Source organism: Hypomesus nipponensis, chromosome 9 (genome assembly GCF_054491055.1).
Source record: "Hypomesus nipponensis isolate SF chromosome 9, ASM5449105v1, whole genome shotgun sequence".
NCBI lineage: Eukaryota > Metazoa > Chordata > Actinopteri > Osmeriformes > Osmeridae > Hypomesus > Hypomesus nipponensis.
In genome coordinates this window covers 18,213,735-18,229,248 of record NC_140369.1, presented here as the reverse complement: position 1 = coordinate 18,229,248, position 15,514 = coordinate 18,213,735, and the positions used below count along the sequence as shown (strand labels likewise).

The 15,514-nt window shown below is 43.7% G+C and overlaps 2 long non-coding RNA genes across 5 annotated transcripts; one reads left to right on the top strand and one right to left on the bottom strand.

The window, feature by feature from the left end:
* Positions 1-1,152: 1,152 nt before the first annotated feature.
* LOC146273359 (uncharacterized) lies at positions 1,153-6,992 on the bottom strand. The gene is made up of 2 exons (XR_014766663.1): positions 5,000-6,992; positions 1,153-3,052 (listed from the first exon to the last, which is right to left on the bottom strand). It is a non-coding gene; the product is annotated as an uncharacterized LOC146273359 (long non-coding RNA).
* A 119-nt stretch (positions 6,993-7,111) lies between these two features.
* Positions 7,112-14,105, top strand: LOC146273358 (uncharacterized). Of its 4 annotated transcripts, XR_014766666.1 has the most exons (4): positions 7,137-7,198; positions 8,722-8,778; positions 13,472-13,546; positions 13,719-14,105. It is a non-coding gene; the product is annotated as an uncharacterized LOC146273358 (long non-coding RNA). The 4 variants fall into 4 exon arrangements; XR_014766664.1 differs by lacking the exon at positions 8,722-8,778 and having other exon boundaries at positions 7,112-7,198; XR_014766665.1 differs by lacking the exons at positions 7,137-7,198; positions 8,722-8,778 and adding an exon at positions 7,275-7,370.
* Positions 14,106-15,514: the final 1,409 nt, after the last annotated feature.

Here is a 15,514-nt window from a genome sequence, read left to right as displayed (position 1 = left end):
GTCTTTAGTTTAATATAGGTTGTAAGGTTAGTATAGGATATAATGTGTATTATAGGTTTAGTATACTCTATTGCTTATTATTTTGTATATTTATTAGTTTTTTTGTATTATATGTTAGCTTGTCATAGGTGTTCTGAGTACTGATATGTCATGTTATGCCAGGTTGCTTTGCGTTGTCTTGTCCTAAGAATTTCGGTGCCCAGGCTGACGCTGTGCTGGTCTGTGTGGTCTGACAATAAAAGACTTGAACTTGAGTCACACCTTGACCGTTTATTACAGTCCTGCGATGCCTACAGATGTTGGATTGATATCATATTACCGTCAAACCTTTAGATGTATTGGTTGCCATCAAGATGTAAAGTTATTTCAGCGAATATGACAAAAAGTGCTTTTCAACAACATTGCCTACACCATTTAAGTCGTTTTCATTGTCAGTGTTTTTTCGAACCATGCTCGCTGGTAAGTGGATTTTTTACTGATTACTTATTTTTTTTCTCCATATTCCAACGCATTAGTGGACAATGTTGTTATTAGTGGTGTTTTATTTTGCCCGCTTAAGTTTGTTTATTGTAAGATAATCGCTTGTTAGATTCTAAATGAAGTTAGAGATGGACTAAGTCCACTCACTTGCTAGCTCAACTACATAACATCGACTAGATAAGTTTGCATCTAGCAAGGTTGTTCTTTGGTTAATTCAGTCATTACAGTTTTATTAGGTACTGCACTTCATCAATCCAAAGAAAACATGACACGGTGATAAGATAGGCAGCACAATTGTGGATGGTAATTGTAAAAAGAAAGTATAAAGTATAGTAGCTAATAACTTTAACCATGCACTGTTAGTGATGGGTCGTTCGTGAATGAGCAGGCTTTAAGAGCCGGTTCGCATATCTGAAGAGCTGACTATTTAAAAAAATATATAGCCTATAGAAATTAAATGATTATGTAATAATGAAATAATGAATGATTTAAATTGTATTTAAAATAATTGACTAATTCAAAGAACAAAAAAATAATTATGTTTTTGTCTGATCATCCTCACATTCTGTTCCTGTCAATCATACACATTAATTTGATCAAACAGCAATTTCCATACTCAAGCATACTCAATTTATTGGAAACCGAACAGTGCACAAAAACACAGATTCCAAATAATGGTTAATCAAAGTGTTTTATTTATTATTTAATGTACAGTACATATAACCATGGTGCACAGCCTACATGACGCTCCCAGCACAAATGAGTGAGTTGACCCCATCACTCTGTCTACTTATCATGCTGCTCAACGGATTGAGGACATACTAATTGAGAATGATAACTCCCCTTCAGATGTATCCCTCGATGAATACAAAAAGCTTTGTGAAATCCGATCTGGAAGATATTCCCTCTACATTGTCACCGATTTCAAATGGTGCTAGACGTTGTAAAGACTCTGAACACCAGACGAAAACGGTCAGCCTTGGTCAGAGGGGCAATTGATGCCGTCACAAGAAACGATTTGACGGAAGTCCCTGCTTTTGTCACTAGAGGGCGCGCTGCAAGCGTACATAATACAAATCACTTTCTAAATGTCTCCAAAATGACCCTCTAGGGCACTTTGACATACTGCCCACCTAATTAAATTTACTTTGAGACAGGAATTAAAGTCATTGGTCATTGACATATTTAGCTGTAGCCATCCATTTGGTGATTGGGAAGTGTTATTTCAGCCCCAAGAACACTGATTTCAAATGGTGCTAGATATGTTCTTGGTACTCTAAAACACCACCGGAAACCAGTTTCCAAAGGAAGATCTAAGTTTAATGGTCCACTCCACACAGTCACTCCCGGGTGTGTCTCATGAAACCGTTGATTGAACGGCTCTTTCACAGGATGAAGAATCACATACCCGGAACTCTCATCACCATGGAGACGACCCACAAGAAGTTGTCCAATTTCACCGTCATTTTTGACGGTGATTGGACCAGACGGACAAGGAGAGAATAATGTAAACAGAGAGAAAGAGAGCAAAAAGGAGAGAAAGAGAAAGCAAAACAAGGATAGAGAGAGAGAGTAAGTGGAGGGAAAGAAAAGACACTGTCTGTGTCGGACCACAGAGCTTTAGATGTAGAGAGCAGCGTGTCGGGTCTGGTGTGTCTCTGTTACAGCCACCGGCATGAGGAGTGGGTCCTCATCCCAGGACTCAGCGCAGCTAAGGCGGGCAAGCGGGCAGGACAGAAGCCGCTCAGAGCAGCACTAATACACCACAAATAACGTGTTAATGATTACACAAAGAGGGAGAAGATGAATGTAGTACATTCCCACCAAGCTGCTACAACGAAAACCAAACAATCCCAACGGTAGTTTGTACCCACTTACCGATGATGTCAATCCGTCGCATTTAAATTGGACACGATCATACAAGTGTTATTAATGCTAACTTGTTTTTGGAGCGCACTGTGTGTGAGTGTACTTCCTCTCAGCCTCCCTTCTTCCAAGCATGGATCCAACCCAGCTTGGTCTGGTCAGGAGGAGGAAGAAAACCACAATAACTAATGAATGTAAACATACAAAATCAACAACTGTTCTAATGTTCATCCCAAAGGAGAACATTTCACAAGAAGTCTGACACTGTCGACTTGTTCATAATACAGCACGTTGTTTTCTGCCGTGTGTGTGAATGAACATTCTGTTCTGTTCCCTTGTTTGATTGCATGCCATAAATATGTTGCGACACCAACCACCTCCTTCCCCTCCCTCAGCCAGACAAGGTTGCTGAAAGGATTTGTGGGATCAGTTAGGGTTAGGGTTGGAACATCACTTCCTTGTGATGTATATACCTGGACAAGGGAAGTAAACAAAAACCCAGCCCTGATTAATCATTCAAGCTTATAACCCCCTCACACCTCACCATCCCAGCCTCTGTCTGTCCCCCCCACCACCCAACACACCAACACAACTCACCATCCCAGCCTCTGTCTTATTTTTTACATTGGGAGGACAGGCAGAGAGACACTTACCAAAGTTCCCAGTTGCCCGTGTGACTTAACAGCCTTTCCTGCAGACCCAGCTCCTGTTTGGAAGAAGAAGAAACACTTATTGATCATGGGACACACACGTGCTGTGGGGTCAACTGCTGCGGGTCCCATTTTCTTGTCCTTCCTACAAGGGCACCCAGGAGTTGTGATAAGCCATATCAAGGTGACCAAGGGCCAAGGCCTGACCAGGGACATGGGCAGAATAGCTATTTGTTTTGCATATTTCTATACTGGGAAATATTTGCGTAGAAAAACCCATGAAAGAACAGGGAGAACACACAAACAACACACAAAAAGGCACGGAGCCCACCCAAGCACCAAACATTAACATGAATTGACTCCACCATACCACATTTGCATGACCGTAACAATAACACATTTACACATGTAGCTAGAGTCACAGCAATGTAATACTCTAGTTTTACCCAAGCTAGTTCAAGAAATCGTTCCTGTTTACCTACCTAGCTCGAGTTATAGTTCCTGTTTACATAGCTGGATAGAATAACAGCAGCTTCAGGGACAATTACAGCAGCGAGCCCCACTGCTTTAGCTCCCGACTGCTGCTGCAACAGAGCTGGAGGGCCCAGCTTCTCTCTCTCTCTCCCTCTCCCTCCCCCCTCTCTCTCGCTCGCTCTTTTCATATTTATGTATGTAATACCCACACTTCTTTTTAGTCATTCCTTCCTTCTCCCTATCTCTCTTTCTCTTTGCCTTTCTCCAAGTCTGTTGCTCACAGTTGCTGTCTCGATAGCTGACTTTGTTTCTGCTCGCCATGTCACCTGACCATCCTCTGCTTTTAAAGGAGCATCCGTCCCTTTTCAAGCCAAACCAAACATTCTGTTACTTTATACTTCAGTTTGGATCAGCTTGTGTCAAACATCACCCGCGTTTTTTTTTTTTTAGGACCGGACACTCTCTCCCTCCCTCCTTGGACGCACTCAAATCGTCATTGCTCCAATGCCACACGGACAGTGGACGCTTGTTTTGTGACATGCACATCAAATCCTCGGGATGAGAGAAGAGGCTTAAGCGACATCTCCGTGGACATCTGTCCTGCCAGTAAGATGAGGATCTAACCTCTCCCATGCCGCTCTGGGGGTGGGGAAAGGGGGGGGGGGGGGCAGCGTGCGTGGCGCCATGACAACTGGAGCACGGGGCATTCCAGGCCGGATGTCTGCCGTGGCTCGATGACGTAACAAAAAGGGAAGCGGAGCTGAGTAAGCGTGGCAGGTGAATACAGGAGCATGGACGCATTAATCCTCTTACAGATTAGAGCTCCTAATTTATCTGGGCCAGGATTGGGGGGGGGGGGGGGGGGGAGGGGGGGCACATTCAGACCGATGATGGTGGAGTTGAAGGATGTCAAGACAGGCGTACGCCCCCTCCCTCCCCCCCCCCCCAAAAAAAAGCAGTCGGGCTCGTCACCGCCTCTGAAAAAAAGAGGAAAAAGTGAGTGCGTGGCACTACAGTGTGTCTTCCGTGACCTTAATAGTGCTCACGACTCAGAGTAACCACTGATGATGGTGCGCGATAGACAGCCAGTCCCTCTCCTCCAGAGAGAGAGCGCTGTTAAGCCTGGCGGCATGATTTGACAGAAGACGGGATGACACTGCCGTAGCAGAAACGTGGCTTTGCTGCTGTGGCTCCTCAACAGCCTCTGGTGACACACACACTCTACCATAAACGCTCCGCGAGATCAAAGATGCGGGCTTGACGCTGAATTGAACCGACAGGGACAAGAACTAGCGTGCAGGCAGAAATATTGCGTTTCAACCCACTTCAGCCCATAGACAGGTCTGTTGACAGAGTTTATGGCGTACTTTTAGGCGGACAGACTGCAACACGATCAAACATTTTTAGAGAAAAAAGAACAGATCGTGACACAAACATGAGTGTAAGAGGATTTCCCAATTATTCTGCGTAGGTGCTGCTCTGCTAGCAATGTCTGTGAACAGGCCCGCTACCCACTCGGCTATTTTTACCTCTTCCTCCAGCAGACCAGCCTGGCACCGTCGTTTAATTTTAGCACAGTCATTTCTCGGCTCCAGTCCACCGCCTAAACTGAATTATCTCTGAGTGGGAGAGTTCAGCTCTGTTGTTCAGGAAGAGGGCGGCCCTTTTGTCTCCGAATGTTTACAGGTGAAGCCGACCCTACTGGAGACACAGCCGTGGGTCAGGTCCTGTTCTTGTTGTTGTGTTTCGAGGCAGCTAGGAGTGCCGACAGCCTGACGTATGACCAACTCTGCCTCTACAGACACATACGAGGCTGTCACTGCCAAGGGCAACACACAGCAATAAGGAAGTTAGGTTCTATTTGCTTAGGAAAACGTCACGCAAAATGCTTACCTCATTGGTGCTTACCGGATCAGCTGTTAAGCTGAGAACATGAATGTGACATTATGTGTTGACGGGGTTGTGGCGTGTTGTTGACTTGTGGTGTGTTGAGTTGACTTGTGTTGTGGTAACTTGTGTTAGGCGGACTGGAATGGCCGCCTTCCAGGAGGTATTGAGGTCACACGTTTCCTTGTCTGTGAAAGTGGGTCAGTTGTTAACACTGGCTGGAGAAGAGAAAAAGAAGGAAAGGGGGACGGAGGGAGAGAGAGGAGGGGAGGAAGGGAGTGGGAAGGAGAGAGAGGAGGGGAGGAAGGGAGTGGGAAGGAGAGAGGAGGGGAGGAAGGGAGTGGGAGGGAGAGAGAGGAGGGGAGGAAGGGAGTGGGAAGGAGAGAGAGGAGGGGAGGAAGGGAGTGGGAGGGAGAGAGAGGAGGGGAGGAAGGGAGTGGAAGGGAGAGAGAGGAGGGGCAGAAGGGAGATAGGAAAGAAAAGAACACGACAATCTCAAGCAGCCTCTAATATGAAGCAATGTTACTAGCTTATCCAGGTAACTTCTATCTTTGTGATATTGGGTGTAACTTCCTGATTTACCCATACTATGAAAGGTGAATAATGTTTAACCCATAAATGAGTTGGAGTGCGAGCGTGTTTAGAGATTGTCAAAATCCAAGCGTACCCAGATGACGTTGTCTGACATCTGAGGGAATTCTGAGGTAATTCTTCTATGGCCAGAGGACTCCAATGCCACTCACAGAAGTAATGACGTATATAGCAACTGGCATTCTCCCTTTCCTAAAAATGTAGAGAAAGCTTTGGGGGAGAGGCATTGATCAAGGGATGGTCAATGTACCCGATAGCAACCATCTAACTTTGTAGTCATGTTAGTATGTCCGTGTTTCTATTTCCAGTTAGTTAGTTTTCTTTTTCTGGCAGCCCATCTTTAAGTTCTAATTTAGTGTCCTTACATCTTACATCTTCATATTACAAAGGAAGAGTTCACGAGACAAAATATAGAACATGACTAGAGCAGTATTCTTACATATTTACTTTCCTGGCAACAAGCCTCCCTGGCTTTGTTGGCCTCCACAGTGTTAAGTTTTATCTGTTGACATGTCTTTAAACTCCTCGTCTCTTGATATTATAATTTTTTTCTGGGGAAAACAGATTATTCATAAACTGTGCATCCGGCATCGCCGGACCAATGAGCTGAAAGATTTGTCTGATCCCCAGGCTAGAGCGCATCCCTTTTATGTGAACATGCACAAACTCCAATTAAGTTAATACTGAATCAACTAATCACCGTAATTATTAGTATTGATCTTAATTGCCATCGTAATTTTATAACATTTTAATTGCCATCGCAATACCGTTTAACACTAATTTAGGTAATCGGAGTATGTCAACCCTGACCTTTCTAAACTTGTTTAACTTGTAAGATTCCTTTTGACATTGAATGTGTTTCCAGTTTTGTGAAATTGCCTTTCTTACCAGTTTGCCATTGGTTAATATCTCAATTTTCAGTTAAACAACACTTTCCCCCTTGTCATTAGATTGTTTAAGTATTAGCTTGTTCAAAGAAAATCATTATTGTGATCATGTTTCCCCTAGTATCAGCTTTCTATTTAGAATGTACAACTGCTGATCTTTATAACGCTCTTCGCTCTCTCTTTCTCTCTTTCTCTATCCCTCTCTCCTATTGCTCTCTCTTTCTCTCCCTCCCATCCTCCCTACCCTCCTCGTCTCTCTCTCGTTTTCACCGAGTATCCCGTCACTGGCTGAGCCCCTCCCCTTGGCAGCCACGGCAGCAAAGAAGCTCTGGTGCGTCACGTTCACCTCGGAGGTTGTGGGAGGTGAGTATGTCTCCCCCCACCACACACACACACTCCACCACTCCACCACACACCTCCTTTCTCCTTCCTCAGTTCCCGATGAGGAGCAGGGTTGGGAGGCTCGCAGCTTCACCGTCAACAACAACAGAGGCCTGACAACAGATGGGTCACACCCCATATTGTACTCGTTCAGGTGTGGGTTTCATTTCATTCCAAACCGAGCCCGTTTTACCCACCTGAATGAATCTCTCCTATTTGAGTAGAGCCTGCTTTGACAGCACATATTTGACGGTTCAGTTGAAATGCACATGACTACACAGTCTGTGTGGATTATTATAGAAGATAACCTCCTTGTGAACGCCTGGGGCAAACATAAACGATGGTTAATTTTATGTAAACAGTTGGACGCACGTTAAATGGGGGAAAAGTCAAAGGAATATGCTCAACAGCGCCCTCCATGTTTGGAAAATATGGTTTGTTTACATCACATTAAGTGCGCACTAAAATAGATTTTGATTTCGCATTGTGGTTTTCATCCGCGCATAATGTCTATTTCGCCTACCATTAAAACAAAGTACTAACAATGATCTTTAATTCATATCACGTTAGCTCTTTTTGACTCAAACTCAACAAACAACAAACCAGACCAATCCAGAAAGAAAACAATTGTAAAATATCTGACACATCTGAATTATGATTTATTGTTTGTCTCATCAGTACCGCCATTATAATTGGATTCTTGATAAAGTTTAAAGAGGCCTTGGGGTAATAGGTGACCGTGCCAATACGAACTGCGTAACATCCTCTTCTCCCTGGATTACGCACTATATGTCTCTGTTGCGCAGCATCCTCCAAGCTCTCCCTTCGCACGCCATCTCCTTCGCTACCGTGCTTTGTTTACACGAAATTCCTTCATCGATATCATATAAACCGATTGTTTTTTTATAGCCCTTGGGCATGTTATTGTCTACGATTACCAGTTAGCTAATTCCTGCAGGTACAATTCCCAGGAGATTCCATTGCCCCGTCGCATTTCGCTTTCACTCTCTCCCTCTCTGACGCAGTCAAATTGAGTCATAACAATAATAATAATAATACTAATCATCATGTCTTATTCGTATTTATTCATGGCTACGCGTTTAATATAGTGGCTAGTCGTCATGATGAGTTCACAAGCCATATGTTATACCTTACGTCAAATTGAACAAAAAAATATTAAAATGTTCACTTTTATCTAAACATTGTGTTTAGTTTTGGCTTAAATATAAGGAGATGTTTGAGATGACCAATCACAAAAAGTGTTTTGGATGAGTTAGCTAAACTACGTAGTCTTTATGAAATGTACTGCCATAATGCAGCTCGAATAATAAAAACACATTACTTACATAGCTTTCCTTAAGGCGCATTCTTTTTGGTCCCGTCCTCCCAAACACGTATTTTTGACTGCATGGCGGCTAACCTGTTTCCAAGACTCATTGTGATGATTTCAAATCTTCAATGCTCCCGTTCGCATCCTGACAGTATCCCTATCGATTTTTCCATAGCGCAACACGCGAACCACGCCCCTGACACTCCCCCGTGCTCTGGTTGGTCCATTTCTAGTAAGTTCTTTTTCCTCCGTCAGAATCACATGTGCTTGACGCATGTTTACAAACATTGAGTGAGATCACTCGGTAAGGTGGAGAAATTACCGTAAACCGCCTTGCTATGACGCAGACGTTGATTCAACCCACAGCCGCTGAGACCAGTACTTTCATTTGGCACTTCTAGACTACATTCTTGGGTCGTTGTAAGAGCAGCGCAGTGGTTTGTTGTTGGACAAAGTGGCAGAAGTGATTTTAATCAAGGAATTGTGGTGTAGCCTACTTTTAGATCGGAAAACACATTCAAATTTATTAAGGTTTTTTCACACTAAATTTCACACTTAATTTGGAAGGATTTGATGGAACAGGACACCATGATACCAAGGATACCATCGTCATCATAATTGTAGGTCCAACCACAAGCCCGACGTTGTCATAATTATCCATTGTCGAATATCCATTGTCATGGCGGACTTTATACGATGATGGAAATAGGATCAACAGTAACGTAATCAACAACGTCACCAACGTCTATAAAGCCCGCCCTGACAATTTAATTGGTCCGAACAGCTCCTGTTCAGATATAGTTTTTCCGCAATCGAGCCCCTCCAGACCCAACTTCCCGACCAAATTTTTTGGGGCCGGGGATAAGTTGGCCTGGCAGCCAGGCTAGGTCTGGGAACTAGGCTCTGAAGTCGGTTTTCAGAAACCATTTTTTTGCAGGTCCAATCAGCGACCAGAGGGAGTGGCTGAGAATGATTACGTTAATGTCGTGCACTAGTTTGAGTAGTTCAGTAGTGGCGGCGGAGAAAGATGCGAGCAAAGTCATTCTGCGGTTGTGGCAATGCTGCCGAATATCCAAAAGTTAAAGCCGGAGCAAGAACATTCCTTGCTGAGTTTTGTAGGTGGCCATGATGTTGTAGCCCTCCTCCCCACGGGGTTCGGGAAAAGTTTGATTTTCCAGCTACGGCAGCTAGCTCCGTTACAGTAGTGGAGAAGGATTTGGCTAAGACGAACGCTTGCGATTGGTTATGGCAGATCAGAACGGCTCTGGGCAGATCCAATAGTTTTAAACTTCAACAGAGGACCCGCCTTCAAGGAAGTTAACGCTTGTCAATGGGGCGATCCCAGACCCTCTGTACAAATGAAATGTGCGAGGGTCTGGTTAGGACAAGGCTACTTGGGGACAAACTATATAAAACCAGGAACTGGGCGGACCAATGAAATTGCCAGGGCGGGCTTTATACGATGATGGACAGATCAATAGTAGATCAACAATAACGTAATCAACAACGTCACGAAAGAGCGCTTGGGTTGAATTTGTTTTCAACAAACAACATATTACGTTGCTCTGATTGGTTGTAGGTCTATCCAATTGAGCGAAGAGGCATTTGTTTTACGAGCTCAGTTGACACACGCCCCATAGTCACAGCCCAACGGAGAGTTTTCAGACTAATATTCTGACTAGAATTATGAGTATGACAACGTCAGGCTATCCAGACCTAGTACTGAAGAAAAATCCAAATTGAGCGGAAGTACGTAGGAGGGCAGAGCCAGGCCAATACAAGCCCCTCCAGACTCAACTTCCCGACCAAATTTTTGTTGTGGGCAGGGCTAAATTAGGCTGGAAGCCAGGCTACCCAACCACAGCAAATTGAGACGAATTGCATTCTACGTCACTTATTATAACCTGCAACCACTTACTCTGTCCAGTAGGTGGCAGTGTTGTAGAAGAATCTTGACAGAACATGGCTCTCAAGTTTGATCAAAAGTTTGGTGTGAGATTCCCAGACTTTGGGTAACAATTCCGGCCGACCAGGGGGTGGTGTGTGTGTTTGTGATTATGCTTTCTGATTGTCTTTTTACTCTGTATAACTATGCATGCACCTCGTCCATTAATGGAAGGCATATAGGTAAGCTATAAATTCAGGAATACAGGGAGTCAGGTGGAATCGGGCTAGTAATCTGAAGGTTGCCAGTTTGTTTCCCGGCTGTGCCAAATGAAGATGTGTCCTTGGACAAGGCACTTCACCCTACTTGCCTTGGGGGGAATATCCTTGTACTTACTTTAAGTCGCTTTGGGTAAGAGCATCTGCTACATGACTAAATGTAAATGATCCTTTACTTCTCAGTTTGAGAAAGGGTTGAAATGCGTGAGAAATGTGTGAAATGCTCACAGCAAATTAAGAGCCCTTCATCATGTTTTCAGAAAATGTCAAAAATTGTTATTTACCATTTCGTCTGAATCAGATGTTTGTACAATTAATCTTATTCCTAGGAACTCCCGTTTAACACTCTGTACTATGAATATTCACTCACTATTTGATGCATCAATACAAGAATTGGAAAGATATGTTTTAGTTTATTGTCCTTTGCAAATGTATGTATGTGTGTGTGTGGTCAACATTCATGGGAAAGGTGGGGAGGATTAATGGTATGCTTGTGTGGAGGGTCTGCCATTTGTCAAGATACCAACATTTTGACATCGATACCAATACCAAGTTTAGTATCACGATACTCGATACCGAAACGATACTTGAAACTGATTGGATACTGATTTGATACTCGATACCTAATAGATCACAAACAGACAAATTTGATACTCGATACCTGTTCGATCACAAACAGACAGTCCGTTTGGGTTGATAACATTTTCGAATTAAAAGCAAAAACGACAATGATTCTACCTACAGGCCATTTCCACTTTTAACATAAGTTACTGCTAGAGTAACGTTAATCCAGCAACCCAACTTTTTTTTTACCAGGGGCATTGTGTTAACTAAAGTCAGAGAATGTCTCATATGGGGAGAACTGCCACCCGGCAAACTTCCGGCTTCTGAACTGGTTGCAGTTCCACTCTGGTTTCGTATGAGGGCGCTCACCAGTGAGTGCAGAATGAATGGAGGTCTATGGAGCTCTACCTCTCAAAATCCACTTTTCCCACTTTTTTGTCTAGTAATTTGAATGTTGCATTCGAAAGGGGAGGCAAAGAAAATACACACTGCTGGGGGTTAGATTTTTTTTTAGATTTAGTTGCTTTTTTGTTCAAAAAAATATTGCAAAAGACGAACTTCTCCCGGGTATAATATACTTGGAGTGTCGATCAGGTCATCATATATCTCTGGCCACTGGATTGCAGGGCTTGACATAAACTTTTTGAGGCACTTGTCCTTTGGACAAGAACATTTACGTTTCACTTGTCCATGTACAAAAATCACTTGACTTTAAATAGCCTGACCAAGTGATCGGGCAAAACTAGCCTGGCTAACGGAGTTCACTCTCTCAGGCAAATGACGAATGAAACAGGCTTGGTTAAAGAAATCCGAGATGCTGATTATCTTCAGCAGGCTCGTAACTACAAAAGGCAGTCCTCCCTGACGTTTTTGGTGTAAAATGGAGTGAAATACAACATTGTGCCAGTAAGCGACCTGAGTCTGACTCTGAGGCTTACGTCAACACGGTATAACGCCGTTAGACGCAGTCTCACTCAGATTGCCAGTTTTACACAAATCACAAAAATAATTGAACCAGCTGGCTAAAAACAGAATTCCCATATCCATTGAATGATGCCCTGCTTGACTTTTTTTGGTGTAAAACTTTTTATGTAGAATTGACCGAACTGTAAAATTATGAACTAAGAGACTGGCTGCTGCCTCAGACAATGCGGTCTACCGGGCGACATTGTCACTCAAATTTCAAGACTTACATGACCCAAATCAAAATGATGATGTGACAGATCAATTGGGAATCACTTTCTCTCTTAAAGGCTGTCCTCCTAAACCTTTTTGGTCTTTTTAAATCGAACTATTTGTATCATCCGTGTGGTGCCTTCCCGGTTTTCTGCAACCACATTGCGCTCGCATCCCGAATGTTTACAAACAAAAAATTGGTCTATAGGGAGTGAAATACTCTGTAGACGGGCCCAACCACAGTATACTATAGACAATGCTATGCTTGCTAAATTTACGATGGGAGTGTGTCTTTTTTAATCGGCCGTTCTGTCTGAGCCACTTAACATGTAGCTAGCTCGTAGCTCTACTATGCTATTTAGCGAGTGACTGTTTTAAAAAGCACCAAAATGGGACCCCCAAATAAATGTGGCTAATATATTTGTTGTTTTGGAACTCCAGTTTTCTGCTTGCTTGTCATTCTATTTACGATACAGTAGGGTAGGCCTGACACACAGGCTATGTATTTCACCATCCTACCAACTGGCTAGCCAACTAGCTTATTCGCGAACCTATCGTTTTTTGTACTCGGCGTGTTGGTCTGTCACAGAGGTGCTTGGCGAGGTTAGAAGTATTTCCTCCCTTGCACAACACTGTTTTATAGCACCTTTTAGAAATAAGCTTCATAATGGGTTTGCCATCAGCGTCGGCTCTGTAGGTAAAGTAGGCCCACAGTAAGAACCGAGTGCACTCATATGTATAAAATGCGAACAAACCTAAGAGAAAAAGAGGACTGCTTTGGTCTATGAAGTCTTAAGACTTCCAGCCTCTTCCCTCTATCCAGGGGTCCAGTCGTGTGATGTTACAGCATGTTGAAGGAAGCCAGCAGCCTATGCACACACACACCATAACGGTTAGTTAAATATTGGGTTACAGACAGTCTGTTCTGGTACGAGTGGATCGTGTAAGATGTGTAACCCTAACCCAAGGTCAGACCCCCAGTTGATAAACAGTGGACTGGAGTGTTGTCTGTCCCTCCACAGATCACTAAGGTGAGAAGGACGCACTCTTCTCTCCCCATGGTCACAACTCTGCACCCATTGATCTCAGGAGAGCAGGTTTGTAATGGACTGTTTTCGCGTCCATATTTGTTTGGGGTTGGTTCGATTCGCAGTGAATCGTACTAACTATGCAGCCCTCTGTTTACTTAAGCTGGACATACCTTGCAGGATGTGGTGGCAGTCAACATACAGTCACATACATGATGGGTTTGATCTTTTGTTGATTCAGGTCGGCCTGTTCCAAGTCTGTTCAATACCCACCACTATGTAGGAGAGAGAGGAGAGGAGAGGGGGAGGAGAGGTGTGGAAATGAGAGCAAGAAGAGGTAAAGGAGAAGAGAGAAGGGGGAACCCCCGGGGACCAAGAAATAATTCAACTCACTGCCTCTGAAGGATGCTGAAGACACACATTTTAAACATGTATGAAATGTAAAAAAGTGGGAATGAGCAGAATTGGGCCTGGCAGGAATGAGTGCACATATAGACACTAAACTAGCAACATTGATCAAATATTCCACCGCGACTTGAGTATGCAAAGTGCTTGTACGCTGTCTCTGGTGCTCATTGCACAGCCTTGATACGAAAACTAATATTCAAATAAATAAAGTTGTCTTACACTTGCTGAATTTCATTCAATTGATCAATTTTGGGCTATAAACAGGGGTGCTGCACCCTACTTCCCGCGTCAGTGAGTATGTGCAGTCTTGTTGGAATTAGTCTTGTTCGCAGACAACACCCCGTCATGCCACCGATTCCGTAGGTAATGATTTGGCTGACTTCTATAGACTGAGTGGAATGTGTGTTTCAATTGGTGACAAACTGTCCATACAGAGCTCATGTGTTCTATCAGGGCCCTAGGTGGGGATTCTGAGCTGGTCTGACAGCATGTGATTACTCACAGAGATGACAAGACTGATTAGAGCTGGGCGGAGTAGTTCAGAGCAGGGATTCATGACTTCTGCTCTCGTCTTCTCTCATCCATCCGCTCATCCCTTCTCCTTTCCTCTTGTCCTGTCTTATCTTTTCTTTAACTCTCCTCCTTTCCTCGACCTTCCTGTCCTTCTCACAGCATATCTTTACCCCATAAGTATCTCCCAAGACAGAGGAGTTCTCACTACCGACACTGGGAGGCTCCAGTGATAACTCAACACTCACTCACACTACAGTTACATTTGTATAGGACAGTTAGTGTACAGTTGTATAAGATGTCTATACCTTATTACTACATTAGTGCTACAGTAGTATTAACATAGTACAGTTAGTATACATTATACTGTACACCGTATACTACACCAGTGCTTCAGTATTATTAGTATAGTACAGTTCGTACAGCTATACTTAGTGTGGGTTCCTGATGGTCTTTTTCAGCAAAGAAATCCCCGGAATCTTCCCTATTATCTGTCAAACAGTCAGAATCAAACAAAATAGTTTGTGTCCCAAAGTTAGTGTGGCCCAACAATTCAACCCAAAAATACAAAGGCTAGTTAATTGAATCATAATATTCAAGACATCTGTTTAAGCAAATAAAACATTAATCAAATAAAACTTTATTTTTACAACCCCTTTTTTCAAGCCTGGACATAGGAATTTCCGTTGCTGCAATACTGCTACCACACCATACGGTCTGATTGCATGTTATGTCCATAGCTCCACTCCCCTGAATGGGCCCCAGCCTTCACTCCTCCCAGGGCAGGGTAGAGAGGGTTGGGTAGAGAGGTCTGGGTAGCCCGCAGTTGTTTCCTGATGGTTTAAAAAACAAAACCCAGAGTCGATCCCTGGGCCTTCTGGAGCCAGTTAGAGCCTGATGTAAACAGCTTTGATGCTACATGGGCAGCTCCTCTCACTCCCATGTTGACCATGTGTCTTTCAGATTCGGTTAGACGTCAGCCCCACTCTCATTCTGGGTTTAGCTCAGCGCTAGAGCATTTGACTGCCCCCCCTGTTCATAGCGTTGGGGAAAAGCGTCTGCTAAATGACCACTTTATTAACTTCTCTCTCTCTCTCTCTCTGACTGTCGGTCCTTCCA